Source organism: Mustela nigripes, chromosome 7 (assembly GCF_022355385.1).
Source record: "Mustela nigripes isolate SB6536 chromosome 7, MUSNIG.SB6536, whole genome shotgun sequence".
NCBI classification, from domain to species: domain Eukaryota; kingdom Metazoa; phylum Chordata; class Mammalia; order Carnivora; family Mustelidae; genus Mustela; species Mustela nigripes.
Window position 1 is genome coordinate 53,967,274 of NC_081563.1, and position 27,666 is coordinate 53,994,939.

Genomic DNA, 27,666 nt, shown 5'->3' on the forward strand with positions numbered 1-27,666 from the left:
TTGCCTACTGTGGTATTATGGTTTATAACACGACACATATATTTGATTGTTCTTCCAGTTTCTGGCATAGAGCTCCTAAAATTCTTGGAATTTCCTAAGTGATAAGTGTCCTAAAAGTGTCGTTTCTTATGTTCTTTTTTTTTTTTTTTAAAGATTTTATTTATTTATTTGACAGACAGAGATCACAAGTAGGCAGAGAGGCAGGCAGAGAGAGAGGAGGAAGCAGGCTCTCTGCTCGGCAGGGAGCCCGACGCGGGACTCGATCCCAGGACCCTGAGATCATGACCTGAGCCGAAGGCAGCGGCTTAACCACTGAGCCACCCAGACGCCCCGGTTTCTTATGTTCTTGAGGTAACTTTTGGAAAGCCCCCTGGTCACCTAAGGATAGGTAGGGGCTGGTTGCCAGGGGAAACGACCATGTGCTTAGACGGTTGGAACTTTCAGTTCCATGCCTTGATTTCTGGGAGGGGAGAGGGGCCGCAGGCTGAGCCAGTCACAGTGACTAATGAATTATCCGTGCCTTTGTGATGAAGCCTCCATAAAAACACAAAAGGATGGGGCTCGGAGACCATCCGGGTTGGCACACGCAGGGAGGTGCTGGGAGGGTGGCGTGCCTGGAGAGGGCAGGGAAGCTGCGGGTCCCTTCCTACATACTTGCCCCGTGGACAGATCACTTTAGCTGCCTGTTGATTCATATCCTTTAATATCATTTGTCATAAACTGGCTCTCTAGTGAGTACATGGGTTTCCTGGATTCTTTGAGCTGGTCCAGCAAATTAATTCAACCCACGGAGGAGGTTGCAGGAACCTCCGATTCCAGTCGGTCAGAAGTGCAGGTGACAGCCTGGGCTTGCAGCTGTTACGTGACGTGGGGTCAGTCTTGTGGGACTGAGCGTCTTTCCATGTGGAATCTGATGCTGTCTCTGGGTAGACAGCACTGGAAATGAGTTAAGTGCAGTGCACTTGGGTGGCTCAGTTGGTTGAGGGTCTGCCTTTGGCTCAGGTCATGATCCTGGAGTCCTGGGATGGAGCCCTTGTTAGGCTTCTTGCTCAGCAGGAGAGTCTGCTTCTCCCTCTGACCCTCCCCTATCTCATGCTCTCTCTCTGTCTCTCAAATTAATAAGTAAAATCTTTTTTTTTTTTAATGAGTTAATTGTTTGGTGGTGTGGGGAATCCCCCCATCCTTCCAAACACATTGGAATTGGTATCAAATCATTAATGTAGTTCAAGTATTTAGTACACTTTGAAGAAAGCAATGATGCAAAAGGCCGGATTTATGTAGAAAGTTATTCAGCTTCTCTTCCTGCTCCTCAGTTGGTGCTAGAACTAAGCAGAGGCATCATTTTCTTGGTGTGATGCCTGGATTGAAACACACCAGGGGAGGCCAATTTTGCTATTCTCTAAAAGTCATTTTTGGCTCCCACCTACCCTGGGTTGAGTTGGAAATGTGTAAATTGAAGCCCAAGTTGAGAATGAACTGGAGCCTTGAAGCTCTTAAACACTTATTACTTGAGAGAATGTGTATGAAAGGACTTTTAATCCTGTAATATGTGTAACACATGTAATATATGTAGCATATGGAAGGTAGAACTGACCAGAAATGTGAATGGGAAGTAGGAAGAAAGCACTGCATATTCTATATTAAGAACTTTAAAAAGTAAGTAAAAACTGTAACAAGCCAAGTTAAAAATAAGAAAGAAACCCAAAATTTGACCAACTTTAGTTAATAACTTTAACTCGATTTATTGCAAAATCACTGTATCTCTGCAGGTCTGGTTTCCCTGGTATCTCGAGGAGAACATTTTGGGTCAAAGCCATATTTGATGCTCAGCCATGAGTCTCACGCTTAAAAATTAATAAAGTTCTTGATTCCAGTTAATTTTATTTCTTTCTCTTAATGCGCCTGTCCTTTTGGAAATTGGAATGTAGAATGCAATGTGGCAAATGTTAAGTAGTGGGAAAAACTGTTGGAAAATGATCTGATGTCAATTTACTTCTCTTGTTGGAACAGAGCAATCCTTTCCCCAGTGCTTGAGCCTGGATCCTCTGGCCGCAGACAAGAGGGTGGCTGTTGCTGCTGCATTCACTAATGCTCGGTCTTGGATGGATGAGGGATCCCCACTTGGGTATAAGGGGGTCAGACTTGTTTGGACTTGCCTGAAGTGGTGGGTGAACTTGAACCTGAACTTGGGTGAGGGCCTGTATAGTCTCCTGTGGATTAGACAGGATGACTTGGAGCTTAGCTGCTGGAGAAGAGCCAGGGGCCCCCACCCGGACCAGCCCTTGGATAAGAGCTTGGGTTCTTTGGGATAGCAGCAGCATCTTCTGCTAAAAGGTCAATGAGACCATGGGTATGTAGTCTGGTTTTGGGCGCATTCAATGAGCTGAACACAAGGGAAAAATAAGGGCTTCTCCAGAGCTTCACCGCACACCACCAAATGGCCTGGCTGCTGGGCAGGGTGTAGAGGTGACAAGGGGCACTGTGTCTCGCGGTGGGTCTGTTCAATGCACACAACACCCCTTACTCAGCAACACTTCTGCAGAGGCCAGAGTCCCCCCGGAGCAGGTGGGCGACAAACCCAGGGCCAGTGTGGGTTCCTGCTGGCCATATGTTGAGGTTCTTTCATTGGCCTGGCAGGCCTGTGGGGCCCAAGGAAACTTGGGTTGCATAAAAAAGGAAAAGAATACTGTAGTTGGCAAACAAAATGTGTCTTTGTGTGTGAGACTGTGTGTGTGAGAAATGAGCTTTCGTTTAGAAGCTTTGGCAGTGGCTTCGACTGGTTCCCCAGCACTTTCAAAATGATATTTTCTGAGCCTGGAAACCAAGCAGGCAGATCATGGAATTTTGGCTGGGGATGTTTTTTAAAAAATGTAGGCTAACAGGGAGAAAGGAGGCGGGAATTTGGCCGGGAGGCCTCTCTGGGCTGCAGAGCAAGCCGAGCCGGGTTACCATGGTGGTGCTTCCACTGTTTATATAAACAAAGGTTTTTCCTGACAAACATACTTCATATTTAATAATCCTCAACCCACAGGGGCCTCTGCTCTGTGTGTGTAACTAGTTCATGCCATTTGGACTGGGGATTTCATTATTGTGTGTGGGTTTTTTCTGAGGCCCCCAATACACTTCAAAATTAAGTGTTAAGTACTGAGATTTGAAGTCCAAGGGTGAGATGGGTTTAGTGATTGGAAGAGACAGTGACCTGCCATATGAAAGGTTAAAACAGATCTTCTGTGATCTGAAGTCTATTGGACCAGCCTCCATGGAGCATTCAGAACAGACCTGTACTCCCACCATCTAGTTTCTTCATCTCTCTTAAGAGCACCGGTGCCCCTGCCCAGTCAGTCACATGTCACCTTGCCATTGCCTGAGATGTTGCCCTCTTGTTAGCACTTATCCAATCATTTTGAAGTCTTTTCATTTATTTATTAAATAGATTTTATTTATATTTTATTTATTTATTTGACAGAGATCACAAGTAGGCAGAGAAGCAGGCATAGAGAGAGGAAGGGAAGCAGGCTCCCTGCTGAACAGAGATCCCAATGCAGGTCTCGATCCTAGGACCCTGGGATCATGACCTGAGCTGAAGGCAGAGGCTTTAAACCACTGAGCCACTGAGGCGCCCCTTATTTTGAAGTCTTAACAAGCTCTTGTAAGAGGACTCATTTGGTTATACATGAAGAAAAGTCCTACTCTCTTGCCCTGAAGCACAAAAGCAGATTTATTGGATCATGTCACTGGAAAGGCAGGGTGGATCTGGTGGGCCTCAGGAACTGCAGGATCCAGCTTACACAACCATTCCTCCAGAGGGTCCCAGATTCTGGCACATCAGACCCTTGTTTGCCCCTCACAGTCTCCAGGAAGACTCCGTCCTTCTAGAAGCTTAAGGTATGAGATAAGGAACTTTAAGCGTGCTTTCAGGCATCCTTTTTCCAGGAACATGGAGTGATCAGGAATCTCTGCAAGCTTGAGTAACACTGTTTGCATTTTTCTCCCTCCTGGATATCTGGACCTCTCTAGACCTATTCAGACGCTCAGCAGCCTGTGGGGGTCTCTTCAGCTGTTGCCTCATCACTGCCTTTCAAGCTCTCCAAAACCTGCATGGAGCTCCGAGGATCCACGTCCAACCACGTGCCCCAGATTTCTCGATGGATGTCCCTTCCCACATTTCCCTAATGAGCAAACTGGCTCTATTCCAAGCGTGCCAGAGTGCATGATGCATGTCTGCATGGCACCAGGATTCCAGTGATCTGGATGAACCCCGACTATGTCTCCTGGGTATCCCCAGGGGCAGTCAATCTGGGGTCTATCCATTAGCTTTATTTCTTCAGCTTCAGAGTCCCTTAGTGTCCTCCACCACTCTGAATGACACAGGCATTTCTGCAAGTTCTCAGGAGTTTTGCTCATGTTTTGGGGGAACAAATCCATTCATGTCTTCTGCCAGGTCTGGGCTGGATGTCTGCCATGCCTGTTGTGCCCCCTCCTCGGGGCCAACATGCCTGGTCTCCCCAAAGTTCCAGACCCTTGATGTACTAGGGCTCAGTACCTGGAGTGGGTGAGACTGAACACTATGATTTCCACTTTCTTCTCCACGTACCCCCATTCCCCTCTCTCCATGTGAGCACCAACGGTCCTGCTAGTCCAGGCTTCTCCACTCTCTCCTTGCCATACTAACAGGTGACCTGCCAGGCACCAAGAGACCTCCAGAATCAGAGTCATTCTCTGCTTTTCCCCTTTATAACCAATTAACACTTTGTCAAAAATAGTATCCGAGAGTACTGTTGATTTAAAGTGTTAAAAGAAAGGCACCTTGCCAATATAGCAAGGATTTTAGTGTTGATATTCTAATCTGGGAACCATGGGGTGGAGGGGGTGGTGTAATAATACTGAGGGGCTGTTTGCTTGAGAGCCCAAGGAAAAGTCACTTAGGGCGAGAGGGAAAAAGGGCAGTTTTGAGCTGAGGGGGTACAGAGCAGCAGAGCTTTATCCATCTTAGAGGGCAGAACTGAGTATTGGGAAGAGAGGGAATGCAAGCTCAGAGAAAGGGTCGCCTTATGTCACAGAATGGCCCAGACTCCCTTGGGTTTGTTGAACTAACTAGTTAGTTGGAATTTGTCCGGGTCCACAGTATCCACAATTCTGCAGAAGGAGTTGAACCAGAAGAGTGCTACTTTGTGCTGTTATTGTGACCCTCTCGTACCACCCCCCCATCCCCCAAACGGGGCTTGCGGGGAGGCACAGGCTTTCTCTGGACAGGACCTAACGAAGCTCCCTGGGGCGAAAACCGAGTGTGCCCAGGACGAAGACGGTTGCCGTGACGGCCAACGGCCACCAGGGGGCAGTGCCTCCCCGGCCTAGCTCAGTCAGAGCGGGCATCGCCCCGTCGCAGTCGGGAGGAAAGAGACAAATGCGGCCAGCAGGCAAGGCCCTTTCTCCCCTTTTCTGTCCTTTCTCTCCCTGCGGGGCGCAGCACGTCGGCCGTACCGGGGCGCGGGGCGTCCGGAGCCCGGGCGGGAGTGGAACCGCAGGGCCGCCCGGGGGAGCCATGCGCGCTGCGGCCCCGGGCGCCCTCGGAGCCCCAGTCCCTGCTCACTGCGCGCACCCACCGCGCCCTCCCCTCCGCTCCTCCCGGAAAACGTGGGAGCAGCCGCCGGGCGTCAGGCACTTCTCCGGCCCCGCGGGCGCCGGCCAGCTGAGCTTGGGGTTTAGGAGAGGAGGGGCGGAGGTCACCCCGCGGCTCCTCCACGTGGCCGCCGCCGCCGCTGTCGCCACCTGTGCCCGGAGCCACAGACGCACCCGGCTGAGCGGAAGGTGCTGAAGGCGGCCCAGGCCTGCCTCCGGGAGGGCGGCTGACGGGGCCTCCAGTCCGGCCACATCCTTTTGTCTCCCGCACCCCCGGGTGTGGCCGGACTACCCGCGATGTGGCCGAGCCGCAGGGGCGCACAGTGACCACAAGGGGGCGTACGGAGACGTCAAAGGGTCGACCGTCGCAGGGACCCGCACTTCTCCGCGGCCCCCAATCGCGGCAGGAACAGGGCAAGCTCGGGGTTGCTTTGAACCAGCTCCCTACCCACTCCTAGCTCAGAAACTCCCCCAGAGTGCTCCGAACACAGACATAATCCGCCTGCAGGAGGCGGTCAACCTGCGTCAGGGTCAGGGCAGGCGTGAAGGAGCTGGTGTGTGCAGGGCGCTGGCCCCTAGGTTGCAAGCTGTGTTTCCGTCTGTCCTTTAGATTTCTGTGGTTTCTTTCCGCCTCCTTGACTGCATCTCGGAAAAGGCTGTTGCCTGGGTGAGCGGGGCCTGGAGTCCTGGCTTCCTGGGGAGAGAGGAGCATCTGAGAGAGAAGTGGGCTCGGGCTGGTGGGTGACCACTCAGTTGCGTGTGTTAAGTTAGGCGCTGGATTTACACGCAAAACGCCCTCCTACAGGGCTGCAAAGCCCCATGCCCTCTCCCATCCCTACTTGTTGCTGGCTAAATCCCATCTCGTGCCCACCTTTATTAAATCTTTAGGAAGCTGGTTTTTGAGAAACTTCGGGAAGCTGCCACAAGGACCTCCCCCCAGCCAGAAGGTTGCGCTTTTGCCATTTGGTCGTGAATTGCAGTTTTCTGGGGCTTTCTAGTTCAGGTGTTGAAAGCAAGAAAGTAAAATCTAACTGTAAATATCTTTCTCCTTAAAATTGTTCTTTCATGCCTGTTTCTCCTTGGCTGCTGCCCCATTTGGCACAAGGAACACAGTCAGCCAGGCTGGGCTGATTTTTCAGCCCACAGCCCAGTGGGGACGAGAAAAGAATGTTGGTGTCCCCAAGGCAAGCGCACCTTCTGTCTCAGGGTCCCGGGCCATGGTGTGACCAGAGCACTGTTGTCTTATTGACTGAGAACAGGAGGCAACACTGAAAAAGAACAAAGGCCTTTATTTGGGGTCTCAGGATTGCAGTTCCCGGGAGCACAGATTCTGGGATAACCACAGTCTCATGTGAGGAAAGCAGGGATTTTTTTTTTTTTTTTTATGAGAAAGGAGAACGGGGTAATTGCATGATTTAGATAAAGAAGAGAAACAAAAAAACTCCTTTTAATTCGGTGCCGACCAGTTGAGCCGCTTCTGATGGTGATCGTATTGATTATTTTATTGGTGCTATCAAATGAAACTATGCCTGGTATGTATTAATTAATTTTACTGTCCTCATATGATTGAAATGCCAGTTGCTCTGTTGAAATTTTATGAGCAACTGCTTATAAAACTCTTGCCACTTCTGGCCCAGTTCAAGACTTCATTAGTTGGGGAAGAAAACGGAGCTTCAAAATGTGAATCTTCTATGCCCAGAAGCCTTCTCTGGCTGTGTAGCTCAAACGAGGGTCGAAGGGTTTCTGCCCTGATTTGGAAGTTGGATCTGCTTATTCAAATGCTTGCTTCTGGCTCCGTGAGCAATGCCCTGGGGGGAGGGAACGGCAGATGTGGAGCCTCTGAGGTGGCCAGCTCGTGGGGCCATCTTCATGGTGGGCTTGGAGGAGCTGGCTTGGTGGAGGTCTGGGGGAGAGTCGATCTGATCTGGGAGAAACTGGGCTACATGGAGCAGGCAGGGAGTGCCCACCGCCCCCTCCGGTTGGTGTAAATGGTCCAACCATGCCTTGGCCTTGACTCCCAAAATGCCTGATGGGCTTGCCATTGTTTGACCCATATTGTGTGACCTGAAGCAGTTTCCTACAAGAGTCAAACCATGTTTCAGTCAACTTTACAGCCCACTGCCCACGAGGGCCCTGGCCTCCACCGCCACAGAGAGCCTCAACTCTCCCAGGCCTCACTGAGCATGCTGTCATAGAAGAGCCATCTCAGTGGTCCTGGCTCGGCCTCCACATCACCCCAGTACAAGGCTGCCCCGGCCCGGAAAACTGGACACTGTTCTCTTTCCCGCTATCCCCACAGAGGGGTGGCGAAGCTTTTCTCTTCATGCCCCGCAATTCAGCTGAGTTCAGGCTGATATTTTGAAGAGGGCTGTCCTGGAGGCCTGGACCAGTGGACGGCCATGAGATGCAGAATGTCCCGTGTTTCCCTCCACCAGATGTGGGGGCTCTCTAGGGCCACTGGCCTGTCTTCAGGAGCGCGGGCCTCCCTGCAGCGGCGTAGTGGCCATCCTCTTTCCTCCCAAGCCTGGGCCCTGTCAGTCCTCACTGCACCCAGGCTTTCAAGCAGGAGTTGGAGTGGGGACTTGAATTCACCTCTGGGACAGAACTTACTTTGTCCCCAGGCCCTGAGCGAAGAGGAAATGCCTTCCCGCTGCAGCTTGGGTTTCAGATCCTCTCATTTCCTGTTCAAGGATCTACCTTTCCCAGGACCTCTGACAGAGAGGCTGCTCATCTCCTTCGGGAAAGGGACGGCAGCCCCACCGGCTCGGGCGGCCTTATAGGGTGGGCCTTGCAGGGCAGCAGCGTGCCAGCAGCCACAGGGCCTGTCTCCAGGTGTGGAGAACGTCACGAATGCCGCTCTCAGCATCCTGGGAAACTCCCATTTGTCCAGAACATCCACATTCATGTTCCTGGTGGCTGCCCACTTCCCCTCGGGATCACGGATGGGCCTTGGCTGCACACAGGTGGTTTTCTCAGAAAAAGGCAGATCTGCCTCAGGGGTGGATTTCAGTATGGACTGCTGCTTTTCTGGAGCCCAACGCCTCCAGGTTCAGGTCCCTGCTGGAGCACCACGTGGAGTTCTGCACTCCTGTCTCTCCCCCTTGTTCCCACACCAGGTATTTTTAAAACCCTCCATTCCCTTCAGCCTCCTCTGATACCACTTGGCCTCTGTTCTTGGCAGCTGCCCCAATTTCAGGAGAAAATAGAACCAGTAATCCATCCCCTTCAGCTTCCAACAACATAACTACACTACATAACAACACCTTAACTACAAGTGACCTCACAGGTAGGCACAGCTCCCGGCCTCTCTCACCTTTCTCCTGTCACACTGGAGGAGGCTTGGCGTCCTACCGAACCTGGCTCTGCTATGTTCAGACCGAAGGCTGTGGGAGGTAGCTTTTAAAAAGTCTCTGGTTCTCTCTTGTCCTCTCTTGCTCCTTCACTTACTTGCTCTCCTAGAAGCAGGCTGCCATCGTGTGAGAGGCTCACAAAGTAAGGAAGAGGCTCATAAAGCAAGGAACAGATTTCCTCAGTCCAAAAGCCTGAGAGGAACTGAGTCCTGCCAGCAACCTTGGGAGTCAGCCTGGAAGCAAACCTCCCTCACTCAAGCCTTCGGATGAGACTGCAGTCCCAGCAGATGCTTGAATTGAGAGCCTCTGAGCCAGAGGACCCAGGGAAGACCATCCAGATTCCCAGCTTATAAAAACTATGAAATAATAAGTGTTTGTAACCCTAACCTGCTTAATTTTTGAGTAATTTCTTAGATAGCTATAGATAACTAATACAGGGGCTCTCAGGCTTACCCATTTTTTTTAGCCCTGAAAATTTTGAAGAAAATTCCAGGATCCACATAAGGTTGCCTCCTTTTTATTTTCCAAAGTATATCTTGAAAAACAACAACAACAACAACAACAACAACAAATTTTTACTTTCCTTAACATTTTTTCATTGTCATGATTTTTTAAAATCACACTGTTTGCTTACAATACAATTTATCCATTTAAAATTTGAGGAATTTTGATCACTCTAAATAATTGTATACTAACTTCCACCATCAGGATATGGAAGGGCTTCCTCATCCTAGAAAGTGTTCTTGTGCTGCTTTACAGTCAGTCCCCTCCTCTCAATCTCGGCCTCACTCAACCTTTGATGTGCTTTAGAGGAAGTACATTTGAATATGAAAAACATTAGGAAGCATGCCATCTCAAAATAAAAGGCAATATTTAAACTGAATACATTTAAGTTAGTCAACTGAACTTTAATCCAGTCATACATGGCCTCATTTACTCCCAGACTGATGGCTTTTCTGCAGGCTGTTCTGCCATCTGTGTTAGGAAGCTAGGCTGCTCTCACAGAGTTCCTGATGCAGTGGCTTAACTACGACAGAAGGGTTTTTACTCTCTCACATTGTGTTGCAGAGGTAGGTGGGCAAGTTAGGATAGGTGGTGGCTCCATTCTGCAAGGTCAAGTTCACCCAGAAACCCAGGCCAAGGGGCCGATTCTGCCAACTCCTGTGTGTGATGTCCTTCTTGGGTCCAAAGTAACTGCTGCAATGACCCAGCAAATAGGAAGGGAGAGAATGTGCAGAAGAGGTGTCTTTAAGGAAATAACCCTGAAATGTCACTTGTAAGTTTGGCTGATACAGCATTGGCTCAAATAAATCAGATGACGAGACCTAGCTGTATGGGAGGCTAGGAAATACGACCATTCTGGGAAACCAGTGCCTAGTTGAAAGCTGGGGGACTCTGTTACTAACCCAAAAAAGAAGATAGTGAATCTTTCCTCTAAACTACCTCTGTCTGTCTTCTGGTTCCAGCCATCAGCATTTCAGGTATTTCTCACCTTTAAAAATACCTTCTTGGACTCCTCACACTCAGTCCCTTTCCTCTTAGTCAGTCCCTGACCCTGCATGCCTCTGAGCCCCGGGTCTCATTTCTGTGCTTCCCTTGCTGGACATTTCTTCAGCTTCTAACTTACTGATGTTCTTTCTTTCCTTCACTCATTTGCTATCGCAACTTCATGTTTATTTGTTTTTTAATTTTATTTTTATTATTTTAGAGTGTTAATTCTAGGACAGTTAACACACAGTGTTATAGTAGTTTCATGTGCACAATGCAGTGATTCAACCCCTCTATACATGACTCGATGCTCGTCACAGTAAATGTGCTTCTAATTCCCACCCCCTATTTCCCCCATCCCCCCACCTCCCCTCTGGTAACCATCAGTTTGTTCTCTAGATTTAAGAGACTGTTTCTTAGTTTGTCTCTTTATTTTTCCCTTGTTTCTTAAGTCCCACATTTGAGCGAAACATACAGTATTTGTCTTTTTCTGCCTGGCTTATTTCACTTAGCATTATACTCTCTAGATCCATCCATGTTGTAAATGGCAAGATTTCATTCATTTTTTTTTATGGCTGAATAATAGTACATTGTGTGTATATATACAAATATAATATATGTATACACACAAATACACACACACACATGACATCTTCTTTATCTGTTCATCTATCGATGAACACTTGGGCTGCTTCCAAAGTTGGCTACTGTAGAAAATGCTGCAGTAAACGTAGGGGTACATACATTGTTTCAAATTAGTGTTTTCATATTCTTTAGGTAAATGCCCAGTAGTGTGATTACTGGATCATATGGTAATCGTATTTTTAATTTTTTGAGGAACCTCTATACTGCTTTTCATCATGGCTTCACCAGTTTGCATTCCTACCAATACTGTATAAGGGTTCCTTTTTCTCCACAACCTTGTCAACACTTATTGTTTCCTGTTTTTTTTTTTTTTTTAATTTTAGCCATTTTGACAGGTTTGAGGTGATATCCCATTGTGTATGTGCTTTTTAAAAAGATTTATTTGCCAGAGAGAGGAGTGAGCACACGTGTGTGCTTGAGCAGGTGGAGGGGCAGAGGGAGAGGGAGAGGGAGAGAAAGAATTTCAAGCAGACCCCCTGCTAACACAGAGCCCAACATAGGCCTCATTCTCACAACACTGGGATCATGATCTGAGCTGAAATCAAGAGTTGGGCACTGAGTCAACTGAGCCACCCAGGGCACCTTGTGTGTGTGTTTAAGAGTTTATTTTATTTTTAAAGATTTTATTTATTTATTTGACACAGAGAGAGAAAGAGAGAGAGTAAGCAAGCGCGCACAAGCAGGGATAGCAGCAGGGAGAGGGAGAGGAAGAAGCAGGCTCCCCGCTGAGCAGAGAGCAGGACATGGTGCTCAATCCCAGGACCCTGGGATCATGACCTGAGCCCAAGGCAGATGCTTAACTGATTGAGCCAACCAGGTTCCTCAAATTTTTAATTTTTTAAAAAAGATTTTATTTATTTATTTGACAGACAGATCACAAGTAGGCAGAGAGGCAGGCAGAGAGAGAGGGAGGGGGAACCAGGCTCCCTGCCGAGCAGAGAGCCCGATGCGGGGCTCGATCCCAGGACCCTGGGATCATGACCTGAGCCGAATGCAGAGGCTTTAACCCACTGAGGCACCCAGGTGCCCCTCAGATTTTATTTTTAAATAAACTCTGCACTCAGCATGGGGGTCGAACTTACAACCCTGCCATCAAGAATTGCATGCTCTATTGACTGATCCAGCCAGATGCCCCTCATTGTGGTTTTGATTTGCATTTCCCTAATGAGTGATGTTGAGCATCTTTTCATATGTCTGTTGGCCCTCTATAGGTCTTTGGAAAAATGTCTATTCATGTCTTCTGCCCATTTTTAATTGAATTATGTGTGTTTTTTCTTGGTGTTGAGTTGTATAAATTTTTTATATATTTTGGATATTAACCCCTTATCAGATATGTCATTTTCAAATATCTTCTCCCACTCAGTGGTTGTCTTTTAGTTTTGTTGATTGTTTCCTTTGCTGTACAGAAGCTTTTTATTCTGATGTGACCCCCATAGTTTATTTTTGCTTTTGTTTCCCTTGCCTCAGGAGACATATCTAGAAAAATGTTGCTACAGCTGATTTCAGAGAAATGACTCCCTGTGCTCTCTTCTAGGCTGTTCATGGTTTCAGGTCTCATATTTAATTCCTCAATCCATTTTGAATTTATTTTGTGTATGATGCAAGAAAGTGGTCTACAGCTTTTGCATGTAGCTGTCCAGTTTTCCTGACATCATTTGTTGAAGAGATTTCTTCCCATTGCATATTCTTGTCTCCTTTGTCAAAGACTAATGGACCATATAGTTGTGGATTTATTTCCTCATAACCTCATATTTAAAACATTTATAATCACTCCTCATTAGTCTCTAGAGGGGGGACTAAGGCCTTAGGGACTCCTAAGCAGAGGGTGACTCCTCTGCTGCCTTCTGTAATCTCCCAGCAATCCCCAGGGCATGTCTCTCTTGTCTTCTTTCCTCTGTACACTCGCATGAGTGCATCCACTCCCAGGTTACGTCAGTTAAGATTGAGGTTGACTACATGTCATAGAAACCCAACAAATGGTGGCTAATAGAAGCAGGGGCTTATCTTTCTCAGAGAATAGGGAGTGTGTGTGTGTGGGGGGGGGCAGGCCATTAGTCCAGGGCTGACTTTTACATGCCTGCTTTGTTAGCTTCATGCATAACTCTTTTCTCTTTGGGGCAATAGGGCTGCCACATCTTCAGGCATCACATCTGCATTCCAGGTCTGAGAAAGAAGATGGGAAAGTGGCAAAAGGAAGATGCTGACTGAATGTGTTACATTTAATCAAAGTTGTCTTTTTCCTAATTCCCCCCAGAACTCCTGTTTCAGAACCAGGTCCACAGCCTCTTCTAGCTACAAGAGTGTCATGGGGAGTGAGTAGTCTACCTGGGCATAATGTAGACCTGAGAAAAAACCAAACCTGGCAGTATTAATAAGAAAGCGAAGTAAGAGATGAGTACTGGATGGGAAAGTCACAGTGGGTACCAATGATGATGTTAGCACCTATCTGCTGACAATTCAGAAATTCCTATTTTTTCTTTTTTAAAAAGATTTAATTAATTAATTAATTAATTAGAGAGAGTGAGAAAGCACAGAGGGAGAGTGTGAGAGAGAAGCAGGCTCCACGCTGAGCAGGAGCCCAATGTAGGGCTCAATCCCAGGATCCTGAGATCACGACCTGAGCCAAAGGCAGAGGCTTGAGAGACTGAGCTCCTGAGGTGCTCCCAGAAATTCGTATTTTCTATACAAATGGCCAGCAAGCACATGAAACAATTCTAAACATCACTCTTCATCAGGGAAATGAAAATCTAAACCATGCAGAGATACAACTTCACACTCATTAGGATGGTTACAAGGATAACAACAGACACAGGTGTTGGTAAGTATGTGGAGAAGCTGGAATCCTTGTTCCTTGCTGATGGGAAGGCAATGGTGCAGCTGTTGTGGAAAGTAGTACGGCGGTTCTTTAAAAAGTTAAGGAACGGGGCGCCTGGGTGGCTCAGCAGGTTAAAGCCTCTGCCTTCAGCTCAGGTCATGATCCCAGGGTCCTGGGATCGAGCCCTGCATCGGGCTCTCTGCTCTGCAGAGAGCCTGCTTCCTCCTCTCTCTCTGCCTGCCTCTCTGCCTACTTGTGATCTCTCTCCCCTCAAATAAATAAAATCTTTAAAAAAAAAGTTAAGGAAATGATTACCATATGATTCAGCTACTACTTGTCTAGGTATACACGCAAAGGAATTGAAAACAGGGACTCAAATAGATACTTGTACAACTATATTTATCATGGCATCATTCACAGTTGCCAAAAAGTGGAAGCAATCCAGATGTCCATTGACAGATGCATGGATATTGAAAATGTTGTATACAGTTGACCCTTGAACAACATGAGTTTGAACATAGTGGGTCCGCTTATATGCAGTCTTAAAAATAAATATGGAACAGTACTGTAAATATAGTTTCTCCTAATTTTCTTAATTTTTTTCCTGTAGCTTACTTTATTGTAAGAATACAGTATATAGTACATCTATAACGTATATGTTAATTGATTGTTCATGTTATCAGTAAACTTTCCAGCCACCAGCAGACTATTCATTGTTAAGTTCTTGGGGAATAAAAGTTATGTGCAGATTTAAAAAATTAAAAAAAAATTTTTTTTTAATTGGCTCCACACCTAGATGGAGCCCAACACAGAGCTTGAACTCACCATGCTGAGATCAAGACCTGAGCTGAGACCAAGAGTCAGATGCTTAACTGACTGAGCCACCCAGATGCCCCTAAATGCGGATTTTTTTTTGCTGTGCTGAGGGTCGACACCCTAAGCCCCAGTGTGTTCAAGGGTCAACAGTATATGTACAATAGAATAGTAATAAATCTTGAAAAGGAATGAAGTTTTCATCATCATCATGCTACAACAGGCATGACCTTTGAAGACATTATGGTAAGTGAAAGAAAGACACAAAAGGACAAATGTCCTATGAGTCCACTTATATGAGGATCCTAACATACAGACACATGGGAGAATGGGGCTGGGCAGGTACTAAGGTGGTGACGAAGGACTGGGAGATGGAGGGGTGGGAAGTTGTCACTTAGTGGATACAGAGTTCGGTTTTACAAGGTGAAAAGAGTTCTGCTGATGGATGATGGTGATGTTTGCACAACAGTGTGAATGTGCTTACTGCTACTGAATTATCCTCTTAAAAATGGTTACAATGGTAAATTTTGTGTTATGTATATATTACCACAGTGAACAAGTCTTTATCTCCAGTATTGAAGTCCCATAATTTCAAGCACCATTTATTCATTCAGGTGCTAGGCATTTTAATTTGGAGATCTCACCTCCAAAATCTGCTCAGAACTGAATTCATGGGGTCCCACACTGTGCTCTAAGTTTTAGCCCTCTGAGAACACACTCCGAAGCTTAGTCATTGGCCTGCAAAGCTTTCATGCCGGGACCAAAGGGACTGGAGCTCCGAACTCTCCACCATGAGGGGATGGGAGAGTCTGGACAGGCTCCAGCCTCTGCCTCAGGCCCATGGGACCAGTCTCCTCCATGGGCCTTGGTTCCTTCAGGCCAAACAAACACAACACACAAGCACGCAAGTGTTTCCCTCCACCAAACACGCACACAAACAAGCAAACTAACAATTGTTTCCTGTTTTCTTTCTGGTGGGTTCTTCTTTGGAGTCCTACCAAAAGACACCAGTCTTTTCCCAAGCTGATCTTCAGAGAAGACCATCCTGTCCATGTTGCCAGATTTGGGCCAAGCAGCTGGGCTCTCCTTTGGCACGCAGCACTCCTTTTCTCTAGAATGCTGCCTGTCATAGAATGTCAGAGAGGGGAAAGCCTTGTCAGTCCTCCCTGAATTCTGGCACACCCCTTCCTCAGGACCAGGGGCTTACCTGGGCTGTGATGGGTCAGCCAGTGTCTGCCTGGTCTGCTCTCATGCCCACACCTGTTGTGAGATGTGTTGAATATACCCGAGCCTGAGTCTGCAGGTCCCTACTCTTTGCAAACAGGTGGCCCACTGCCTCCTGTGAGAAGGAGGGTTTTCTTCAAAGGGACTTTCAGTGTCTGCCTACATAGGCATAATGTGAAGCTTCCTGTGTCCCCCATCCCACTTCCACACACAAAAATTAATTCTCAAATTGAACCATCTGAAAACGGTGTACTAAATTTAATGGGAGACATGCTAGTTCACAGTGGGTTGGGGGGAAAAGATTTAACTTCGGGGAACATTTCTGGTTGTATCAGGTGTGGGCATTGACTCAGGCATGTACACGATTTCATTAGTAGCCACCGAAGGCCACATCAGAGAGCGGTTTTGTTATCTGTTGCAGTGTAACAAATGACCCCAAACTTTAGTGGCTCAAAATAATAATATTTATCATTTCACATTTTTTGTGGGTCAAGAATGGCTTGACTGGGTCCTCAGGCTCAGGGCCAAGCTTCAATCAAGGTCCCACCAAGGCTGGCAGCATCTCTAGATTCAGTTGGGCAGGGTCCTCTTCCAAGTGCACTCAGTGGTGGTTGGCAGGATTCCGCTCAGTGATGGAGGTTGGCCAGAGGCCACCACCAGTTTATTGCCATGTGGGTCTCTCTGTGGGGGCAGCTCATAGTGTGGCAGCTGGCTTCACCAGAGCAAGCAATCTAGAGGAGCCAGAGAAAGTGTGAGCAAAACAAAATACCATCATATAATCTCAGAAGTGACATTGCATCACTCTCAACTATTTTCTCCTAATTAGGAGTATGAAACCAGGGGACGCCTGGGTGGCTTAGTCAGGTAAGGTCATGATCCCAGGATCTTAGGATCAAGTCCCACATTTGGCTCCTTGCTCAGCAGGGAGCCTCCTACTCCCTCTGCCTGCTGGTCCCTGCCTGTGCTCTATCTCTCTGACAAATAAATAAACAAAATCTTAAAAAAAAAAAAAAAAAGTATGAAACCAGGTCTAGCCCGCATTTGAGAGGAGGGGCTACACCAGAGCACCAATTCCAGGAGGAGAAGGTCTTTGGGAGCCATTTTAGAAGCTGCCCACCTGAGTTCTCTTCTAGCCCAGGATGTTTCATTTCGCAGGGAACTCTGATGGCTCAGTGAAACCAATGAAAGATTAGGTGGATAAATAAATCTTTGAGCAGCTCTCCCCTGTTCTCTGCAGTCTCTCCCACTATCTGTTTTTAAGCACAGATAGCAAAGTTGCAGAGAGACTGGAAAGACAAAGTTTCCTCCTTGGACTTTTAAGAAGGGCTTGTTCTCAAGCTGACTTTCCTCTCCTTGTCCGACTAGCTCCCAGTGGTTTGGCTTCGCTCTGTGGTTTGTTCGCATGGCTGGGCAGGAAGATGGCTTAACCAGCCCAGGCTCCCAGGCAACATGGAGCCTTGGCAGGGTTGATTTCAAAGTGAATCATCAGTCAAAATAAGCCATCCCCAACGTAATGAGCAGAAACCCATGTCTTTGCTACAGAGGCACCATGAGAGATCATATTCTGTGCTTTTGCATGAGCTGTTCCCCTTCTGAAATGCGCCCCCCCCCACCGACCTTGCCCATCCATCCTTCCATGTGCCTCTTCACGAACCATCCCCACGATTTCTGTCCACACAGCTCCTTCTATTTCTTCTCTGAAGTTGCAGAGCAGCTCATGCCTGTGCCACCCAGTTTAGCTCCTACTTACATCCTGCCTCCTGAGGTTCTTTATCTTCTGCGTGTGGGCCCTCCTGCCCTGCCTCCAAAGAGAGGCCAACTTCTCCAGGGCAAGAACCGCTGTGTGATTCCTTCAGACCCGCACTGGTACCCAACCCAGGGCAGAGCTCACTGATGTCTGACGGCAGAGGCCCAGTCAGATTTCGCATGCGGAACCTCCCCAAGCTCCTCGCGCTGTACCTGTCCACAGCCGCTTCCCCTGAACTGGCGGAAGTTGCACGCGGCCGCGCCATCTGCAAAGATGGCGTCTGTTCCGGAGGAGGATGAAGGGCTGTGGCTTCTCCCTCAGGTGATGGTGCTGTGGACAGGGCTCGTTTCCATTCACACCTCATTCTGCTCCTTTCAGTGTCCTGGTCCACAGGGTCCCTGTGACACCCTCCCTCACGGGCATCTCGGTAAGGCCTGCTGTCCTGGGAGGCCCGGGGTGCCCTTAGACACATCTTAGATGGTGGAAGAAAAGAGACCAGTGAAGCCTGACTGTGGTTAGAATATTAGGAGAATAACCAGGTTGGGAGACAGAAGCCAAGGGAGGAGGGTTGGGAGAAGAAGGGAGTTCTTTGGTCCCCTTCAGACCCTCCATGTCCACTCTCTCTTGGTGCCCTGAGCCCTGGGATGAGTGCGCAGCAGTGGGCTGTGAGGAGGGCAGGCAGGCTGTTGGAGGGAAGGAGGAGAGCTGGAGAGTGTGTTTGCCAGGCTCTCACCCTCCCTCAAGGCCTCTGTTCCTGCAGGGCGGCCCTCTCACACACAACTGCTTGCTCTGGTAGCTCTTCTCTGTTACTGGCCCCGGTGTTCTGCGCCATTCCCTCTGACTAAAGGGACTCCTGAAAGAGGAGTGGGCTGGTTTGAGAAACGCCGCCAAGCTCGTGTGCTGTCCAAATCCTGTTGGGACCACCACCAGTATGGAGGGCATGGTCTGTGGTGCCAGAGGTTGCTGGAGGAAGCCTGGCACCAGGACATGGCATTTTGCAATTGAGAGCTCTCCTTTTCTCCAGAGCCATCTCCCAAATACAATGGGCATAGTGAGTTGAGAGTTGAACGAGACTTGGGGAAGTATAGACTACTCCTTCACGAGGTTCTGCTATGAAGAGACTGAGGGAAGCCAGGCAGTCACCGGGAATCCTGGAGTTGAGGAAGGGGAATGCAGGGCTGGAGGCGCTGGAGTCCACCTACATGCAGACGGGAAGGTGCTGTCGGAGAGGGAGAGATGGAAGGTGGATGATGGGTGGAGTAGTCCCTGGGATCCGAGGCCTCAGGATCAATACATGATGTGGAAGAGTCAGCTTTGTGAAGGAGGAGGCTGTTTCCTCAGATGAGGAGGAAAGCATGGGTGGGTGATGAAATGGGGAGTTTGTGGAGGGCCAGGGGAATCGGCACCCCCCCTCAGTTGCTTTGAATTTATACTGACAGAGGAGGCAGATCTCCACTTGAAAGTAAAGGGGGGAGGGTTGAGGAGGAAAGTTAGTAAAAAGCTGTTGTCAGGAGGGACACCAGAAACCTCAGGAGAGAAAAGAAAGGAGACATAGCAGCCAGGGGACCTTTTCTGTGTTCTGTGGTTCCTGGTCTCTTGCCCATGCCCTCCCTTCTGACAGGGCTTCCGCCACAGCAGCCAACAGTGAATGCACTGTACTTGTGAGGGCTCTTGCCTCTGTGGGGCAATTGTTTGTCTTTTAGAATTTCTCCTTCCTCCCTGCTCAGTTCCAACATGATAGCTGCGTGCTGGGCGAAGCACATGAGTCCTTCTCAGTTTGTTTTGCTGGCTCTGGCTGACCTTAGGATTCATTCAGTCTCCTCCTCTTAGATCTATGGGCGTCTTTCTACATCTGTCTGCAATCCACTCAGCTCACCAGGGCACAGCTCTGGCCTGGCCTGGAATTCCAGATGCAGGGCCTACCTCCCTCTTAACCTTCTGGGCCTCTCTTTTGAAAGGGAGAGTCTGATTGTCTCTGCCTACCCAGTGGGTTAGTTTCTCCTCGGCAAGGTCTTTGCTCACGGTTCAGTCAGCTCTGGCCCACCTGTGGGGTCAAGTGTTACAAACACGGGCCCACAGATGTACCCTGCAGCAGAAATTGTGGCTGGTGTATGAGCAAGTTTATTTAAGAACCTCTTAATGAGCTTAACACCCTCAAAAGATTTAGCGTATTAGGCTTTGGATTGATGTGAATGTAATTGTTTCAGGAAAATTCCTTTGGTTATTTCTCTGGGATGCTGAAATCTCCCTAAGGGATAGCAAGGAAGTAGCTAATGGCTCCCCAAAGATTCTGCACCAGGAGGTGGAACTCCTTAAGAGAAAATAAATGAGTTTTCTCATCATTCATTTTCTTTATGACTCTAGCAGACAGATCTTACTGGTGGGGACATGTATTGAGTGGAGGAAGTAGTAGAAATTAAACCTGTGAGTGTTCACCACTAATGCCTAGCCAGAGCTGCAATTCCCATAGGCAGAGAAAGCTCAAGATTACAGGCCTGCCTGGGCCTCAGAGCTCAGAGAAGAGGCTCCAGTCTACTCTTTTTGGCATAGTAGTGAGGTTTGGAAAGAGTCTGGGATTTGGAGTTCGAAGGTCCTCACACTACACCATAATTTCAGGTGAATTTTTATCTCACTGAGATGATAGCTTCCAAGAGACAGCATCTCTGGTTGGTTAATACATTGGGTTAAATTCCCACTAAGATGTGGATTGATAGTCTACGGCCATACCACCCTGAACGCGCCCGATCTCGTCTGATGTGGATTGATAGATTACTCAAACTTGCCCTTGGAGCCAGTTCTGACTCTAAGGACAGTATTGAGCTTTGCAGTCAAATGCTCTACCACTGAGCTATGCACCCCAGTATTGAGCTTTGAAGAACAGGAGTGAAAGAAATACCATGAGAGGAAGATGTCAGTGAGTCTACAGACCAGGAGTTCTATGAAGGGGATTTCTACACATTTAGTCTCGGGCTGATTATTCTCAAGCTTGGGTGCATAGGTGTGGAGCCCACTGGGCTTTAAACATTCATGTCCATGTAGCAGAAAGCCATCACTGGGAATGTTGGTAAGGGGTTTGTCTCTGTAATGGACTTCAAAACCTGGGGTCTGTTTTTTTTTGACTTTCTTTCCTGAGATACTTGCTGACTTTCCTCTTGACTTTCCACAGTAGCCTGGTGTGAAAGAGACCTTTTGGAACACTATCAGAGTACTTTGCTATGACCCTTTAGTTTGCTGACCCATGAAGGTATGTGTTCCCTCCACAAAGAGCCAAGGTCCCTGGTTTATTGCTATTTTTCTTTAAAAAATAAAAACAAAAACTTGAGGAGCCTCCTTCCCAAAGCAATAACAATAATAACAACAACAAGAACAAAGAGACCTATCAGGTTTATTTCTTAAGACAACAGTCCTTCAGCAAGTCTCACGTGCCACGTGCGTGCATTTCTTTTGTAAAAGATTCCTGACTTAATGTCTCCCCAAGGACTTTGCAAGAGTGATCTCACCCTCTGAAATTGGCAGAGAAGAAGCATTCCGATTTCGCTCCAGTAGAAGAACAGAAAGGTGGTTGTTAAGCAGAAATTGTCCAGTCAGTAATTAGACAAGCCCAGCCTCTTCTTTCAAAAAGATTCTGGCCAAATTCTGGAGGTACTCTTTGCAGGTAGGATCTGCCCTAGATCGCACATCTGCTTCTGGTCTCTATAAGAGGTTTTAAGGCTTGGTTGGTTTCTGGGCCTCTGTGAAGGAAAACAGGACCCAGGAGGAGTGGGCTAATGTGGAATTCTTCCTACTACATAGAAATAGGGGGGTAAAACAAAAACCAAATTAGTTCAGTTGCTGGAAATGAAGAGGGAATGGAAAAACAGAGCCGGAAGTGGTGAGTGGCGCGGCGGAGAGCCAGTGGTGTGGGCGTGTCTGTCTCTGCTCTTATTAGGTTGGGGTAGGGCCCATGCAGAGATGAGAGTTAAGGCCTTGGGCCAGTGCCATTTGGAGGCCTGAACAAGAAAGCAAAAAAGGTGGGGCAACTGTAGGGCTGAACTCTCCATGAGAGGAGGACTAGGAAAAAAATGTAGCCACTGAATCAGAAAGATGTCAGGAAAGTTTGCCTCTGTCTGGGTTCTGAGTGGAAAAAAAAATAAAAGCCTTTGAGAAAAAATGAGATCCCAACGTTATGCTTTTGAGAAATTCTAGAGACAGAATGTATCCTGCCTATGAGCTGTGGACATCCTAAATTAAGAAATGCATATAAAAAATAGTTCTGGTTATGTTACTGCAGAAGCAGTTGGAAAATTACTGTGGTCATAGGAGAGCTTGATTTAGCTCAGCTTAAGATGAGCTTTCAGTAAAAAAATTATAAAACAGTTGTTAGAAGATCCACTATAAACAAGAACTATAAACAAGATCCACTATAAACAAGAACTTGCAGACAGAACAAGCAGAAGGATCAGCAGTTCCAAACTTGAGATCACAGAAATCCAATCTGAAAGAGACCATTGATATAGGGATGTTTAAGCAGTTAAAGAGACAAAAGGGAAATATAGAAGCCACAATGAAAGAATAATACTACTGAGAAGGAATTGGAGTAATGTTGATAATAAAACATGTTTGAGTTCATGTTCAGATTTCAGAATAAGTAGACTGGGGAACCTGGATGGCTCAATCAGTTAAATGTGTGCCTTCAGCTCTGATCATGATCTTGGAGGCTTGGGACCGACCCCCATGTTGAGCCCTGTGTTGGGCTCTGTGGCTCAGTGAGGAGTCTGCTTGTCCCTCTTCCTCTCCCTCTGCTCCCCCTGCCCCTGGTCATCCTTGCTCTCTCTCCCTCTCAAAAAAAAAAAAAAAGGTTTAAACTGGGGAAAAATAGGTTGCCACCACTCAACCAATAAAATAATAAGAACCCAACAACATCCTCTGAAACTCCACCCCACCCCCAACCAAAAAACAAAACCGAAAAGTCATAAAAAAAAGTCCAAAAGCCAGAACTTGGAAAGAGAAAATGGGAGGCGTACATCTTGTCCTGGCATATTTCAACCCACTGAAGCTTAGCATGGTTTATGTACTCTTGTAAAATATGCTAGCTAGCATTAGGATTATCCTGAGGATAGGAATGTAGACACTGAGCTTGGTGGCCTAGGACACCAAAGTAATCTTTCTGATACTGGAAAGAACTGGAAATGCTGGGCCAGCATGCAGGGTTCCGGGAAGCAGCCCCATAAGAGCATGAAGTAGGAGAGAGTGAATGGAGAATCTGAGTGAAGTCATGAGATTGGAAAAAAGTTATTTATTTATTTTTATTTATTTATTTTAGTGTGTTGTTTTTTAAAAAAAATATACAGTTGTTCGATTCACGCATACATGGTAGAGAACTTGGTATTGGACATGTCTGGTGAATCAGTGTTAGCTTTGCCTCCTCTTTCCTGCTCAGGTTCCACAGTAGTATTGCTAGAGACAGTAGAATCTACTCCCTTGTTAGTAACCTGAGCTTGTTTGGGATTATTTTGGTTGTAGAAAAAAGCCAAAAGTGGGGGAGGGGGAAAAATCCAAACCTGTTATTATTTGATATGATTTGATGGCAGACATGGGAGATCCATGAGAATCTATAGGCAAAATATTAGAAATAATGAGAATTAAAAAGGGTCACTGGGAACAAGATTTATATACAAAATCGTCAGTAAAAAAACTTAGAAAATTTAATTAAAAATACTATTTATAATAACAGCAGCAACAACAAAAAACTGTGAACCCTTAGAAATAACTATAATAAGAGAGTACAAAACTATTATGGAAAAATCAAAACAATTTCTTAAAAGATAAAATAAGACCAAAGTAATTGGAGACAAAATACTATATTCATGGATAGAAAGACTTGGTAGCATAAAATATGTCAGTTTTTTGGTCTAAATTAAATTAAAGTTAATTCAATTTCAATGAAAATTCCTAAGAGAGTTTTTCATGGAACTTGACAAAATGGATCTAAAAATTCAAACAAAAGAGGGAAGTCCAAAAATTTCCCAAAAAAATCTTAAATCATGATGATAATAAGAAGTTTGCCCTACCAAATTAAAAAAGAATTTGTACAAAGCTATATAGTAATTTAAAAATGTGATACTGGCATAAGGATAGAAGAAATCTACCAATGAAACAGAAGAGAGTGTAGAAACAGACTCATGTATATTAGGAATTTGGCCTATATCTGATAGCATTATGAAGCAGCAGTGAAAGAATGGACGATTTAATAAATTGGATTTGGACAGTAAACCATGAAAACAGATAAAATGGGATTCCTACCTCACAAACACACACCTCTAGCTGGATTAAAATATAAATGTTGAATTTAAAACTTTAAGATTTTAATGAGAAAATACAGGAAAATATCTTTATAATCTCAGTGTTTGGAAACTTATTGAACAAGACAAAATAGGAAAAAAGTAAAAAGTTTGATAAATTTGGGGCACCTGGGTGGCTCAGTGGCTTAAAGCCTCTGCCTTCGGCGCAGGACATGATCCCAGAGTCCTGGGATCGAACGCCATGTCAGGCTCTCTGCGCAGCAGGGATCCTGCTTCCTCTTCTCTCTCTGCCTGCCTCTCTGCCTACTTGTGATCTCTGTCAAATAAATAAATAAAATCTTTAAAAAAAATTGATAAATTTGATTGTATGAAAATGAGAGATATTCACAACAAATATAGCTAATAAAGAATGCACAGAAGATACAAAAAGTCTTGAAAATAAATAATGAGGATATAGGCAATAAAACAGGAAATTTATAGAAAGGAAAATTGAGTGGATGATGATGACATGAAAGGAATCTAACTTTGTTAGTAATTAGGTGAATGCAAAATTAAATAATTTCACATCATCAGATTGATAAAATGCAAAGTCTGGTAGTAGTAGGTGGTGGCTAAAATGTGGAGAAATAGAAGCTGTTTAAGAGTGCGGATGACAATTTAAATTCATACACCAATTTCTAGGAAAATGTTACAGTATCTATTGTAGTTAAAGAGATACAAGCCTTTGACTTAAGCAATTTCACCTCTACTCATGTATTCTAGAGAAACTTTGGTGTTTATATGTAAGGAAGTTCACTGCAGGCCACTTTGGAATAGTGGAAATGGAGAATCAGTCTAATCATCCCTAAGTAAAATAAGGTTTTGAAGGCTGCCTGGATGGCTTTGTTTTTAGAGCATGTGACTTTTGCTCTTGGGGTTATGAGTTCAAACCCCACATTGGGCATAGAGTTTACTTAGGTAAAAAAGAATAAACCGGATCTCCTATGTCAAAATAGTTCTAACTCAAAAAAAAAAAAAAAAAAAAGTGAAAAAATAAGCTCTAAGATGATATCACAATGACATCTTAATTATTTTTTCCAATTGTTGGTTATGACCCATCCATAAGTTGTGAAATCCATTTAGGTCACTGTCACAATTACAAAATAAAATTAGAATAGGAAGAAAATATCAGAATGTGCTAGAAGTAGTTGAGTAGGAAGTATTTCCATGACAGTGTTGTTTCAGATTCTGTAACACATGTTCACATACAGGTATGTATGGATACATATACACATGTGTACATGTGCATGTGTATCAAAATGCAAAACACATTTCTTATATTGAGTATGTTAGGAAAGTCCAAAAGCCACTGTTTTATATACATTAAAAATGCAAAACAGTACTATATGTTTACAGATTTCATATATGTGTGGGGGTGATTAATACTAGTGAGGATAGTGGTTATCACTGGAATGGGCAGGAAGAGGAAGACATGGGGTCTGGGTGTGAAGATTTTGCTCCATCTACATTGATGCAAGTTTCATTCACATTGTTGCAAATGGCAAGATTTCCTTCTTACTCTTTTGAATAATATTCCATATATATATGTAAAAAAAGATTTTACTTATTTGAGAGAAAGAGTGAGAGATCATGAGCAGGAGGGAGGCCTAGAGGGAGAAGCAGCCTCCCCGCTAGGAAGAGAGCCCCACATGAGGCTCAGTCCCAGGGCCCTGGAATCATGAACTGAGGTGAAGGCAGACACTAAACCAACTGAACCACCCAGGTGCCTCATAAAATATATTTTTATGTATTGGTGGATGACTTTCACTTCTTGTTCGTGCCTAATTTCTCTGGCTAGGACTTCCAGGGCTATATTGAATATGAGTGGTGTGAGTGGACACCTTGACTTTCTCCTGAACTTAGAGAAAAAACTTTCAGTTTCTCACTGTTGAGGGTGATATAGGCAGTGGGTTTGTCGTTTATGACCTTTATTATGTTGAGATAGTTTTCTTCTGTAGCCAGTTTATTGAGAGTTTTTATCATGAAAGAAATATATATATGCCACATCTTTTTTTTTTTTTTTAAAGATTTTATTTATTTATTTGACAGATAGAGATCACAAGTAGGCAGAGAGGCAGGCAGAGAGAGAGAGGAGGAAGCAGGCTCCCCACGGAGCAGAGAGCCCAATGTGGGGCCCGATCCCAGGACCCTGGGATCATGACCTGAGCCGGAGGCAGAGGCTTTAACCCACTGAGCCACCCAGGCGCCCCAATGCCACATCTTTTTATCCATTTGTTTGTAGATGGTCCCTTAGGTTGTTTCCATATTTTGGCTATTGTGACTAATGCTGCAATAAACAAGGAGTGGTGGTATTTCTTTGAAAGTCTGATTTCATTTCCTTTAGATATATATACCCAGAGTAGGAATGTAGAATCATGTGGTAGTCCTATCTTTAATTTTTTGAGAAACCTCCATATTGTTTTCCATTGTAGCTGTATTGATTTATATTTCCACTAACAGTGCACAAAGTTCCCTTTACTCCACATCCTTGGCAACATGTGTTGCTTCTTATCTTTTTGATAATAGCTCTTATAACAGGTGTGAGATGATACCTCATTGTGGTTTTGATTTGCATTCCCCTGATGATGAGCATCAGGGGATGATTGAGCATCTTTTCATGTACACCATGGTCGTTTGTATGTGTTCTTTGAAAAGACTGTCTATTCAGTTCCTTTGTTTATTTTTGAATTGGATTTTAGTTTTCTGTAAGTTGTATGAGTTCCGTATATGTTTTGGATTTTGGATATTAACTCCTTATCTGATATATAATTTGCAATTTGCGATATATTTTTCTTCCATTCTGTATGTAGCTTTTTCATTTTGTTGATTGCTTCTTTTGCTGTGCAGATGTGTTTTGGTTTGATGTAGTTCCGCTTGTTTATTTTTGCTTTTGTTGTTTGTACTTTTGATGTCAGAGCCAAAAAAATTGTTGCTAAGACCAATGTCAAGGAGCTTTTCCCTATGTTTTCTTCTAGGTGTTTTACGGTTTCGGGTATTATGTTTAAGTTTTTAGTCCATTTTGAATTAATTTTTGTGAGTGGTAAAAGGTAAGGGTCCAATCTCATTTTTCTGCATGTGATTATTCAGTTTTCCAGCACCATTTATTGAAGAGACTGTTCTTTCCCCATTGAGTGTTTTTGGCTCCCTTGTCAAATATAAGCTGATTGTGTATGGTAGGGTTTATTTCTAAGGTTGCAATTCTGTTCCATTGGTCTGAGAGTCTATTTTTAGGCCAGAATCATATTGTTTTGATTCCTATAGCTTTGTAATATAGTTTTGAAATCCGACACTGGTATGTTTCCATCCTTATTATTTCCCGAGGTTACCTTTGCTATTCAGGGTCTTCGTGGTTTCATATGAATTTTAGGATTATTTTTTCTCTTTCTGTGAAAAACATTTTGGAATTTTGACAAGGATTGCATTGAAGCTATAGATGACTTTGGATAGTGTAGACATTTTAGCAGTATTAATTCTTATGATCCATGTATTTAGAATATCTTTTCTTTTTAAAAGTTTTCTCCTTTAAAAAAAAAAGATTTTACTTATTTGAGAGAAAGAGTGAGAGATCATGAGCAGGAGGGAGGCCTAGAGGGAGAAGCAGCCTCCCCGCTAGGAAGAGAGCCCCACATGAGGCTCAGTCCCAGG

General features: G+C 45.4%; 1 long non-coding RNA gene across 2 annotated transcripts in view; it reads left to right on the top strand.

The window, feature by feature from the left end:
* The first annotated feature begins 10,319 nt into the window (after window positions 1–10,319).
* LOC132021488 (uncharacterized) overlaps window positions 10,320–27,666 on the top strand; it is a 175,844-nt gene continuing 158,497 nt past the window's right edge. Inside the window, exon 1 of one of the 2 annotated variants that reach the window (XR_009405355.1) lies at window positions 10,320–10,450. This is a non-coding gene — a long non-coding RNA (uncharacterized LOC132021488). Of the gene's footprint in view, window positions 10,451–21,262; window positions 21,357–27,666 lie in introns of those variants that run through there. The other variant, XR_009405354.1, reaches the window with a different exon arrangement.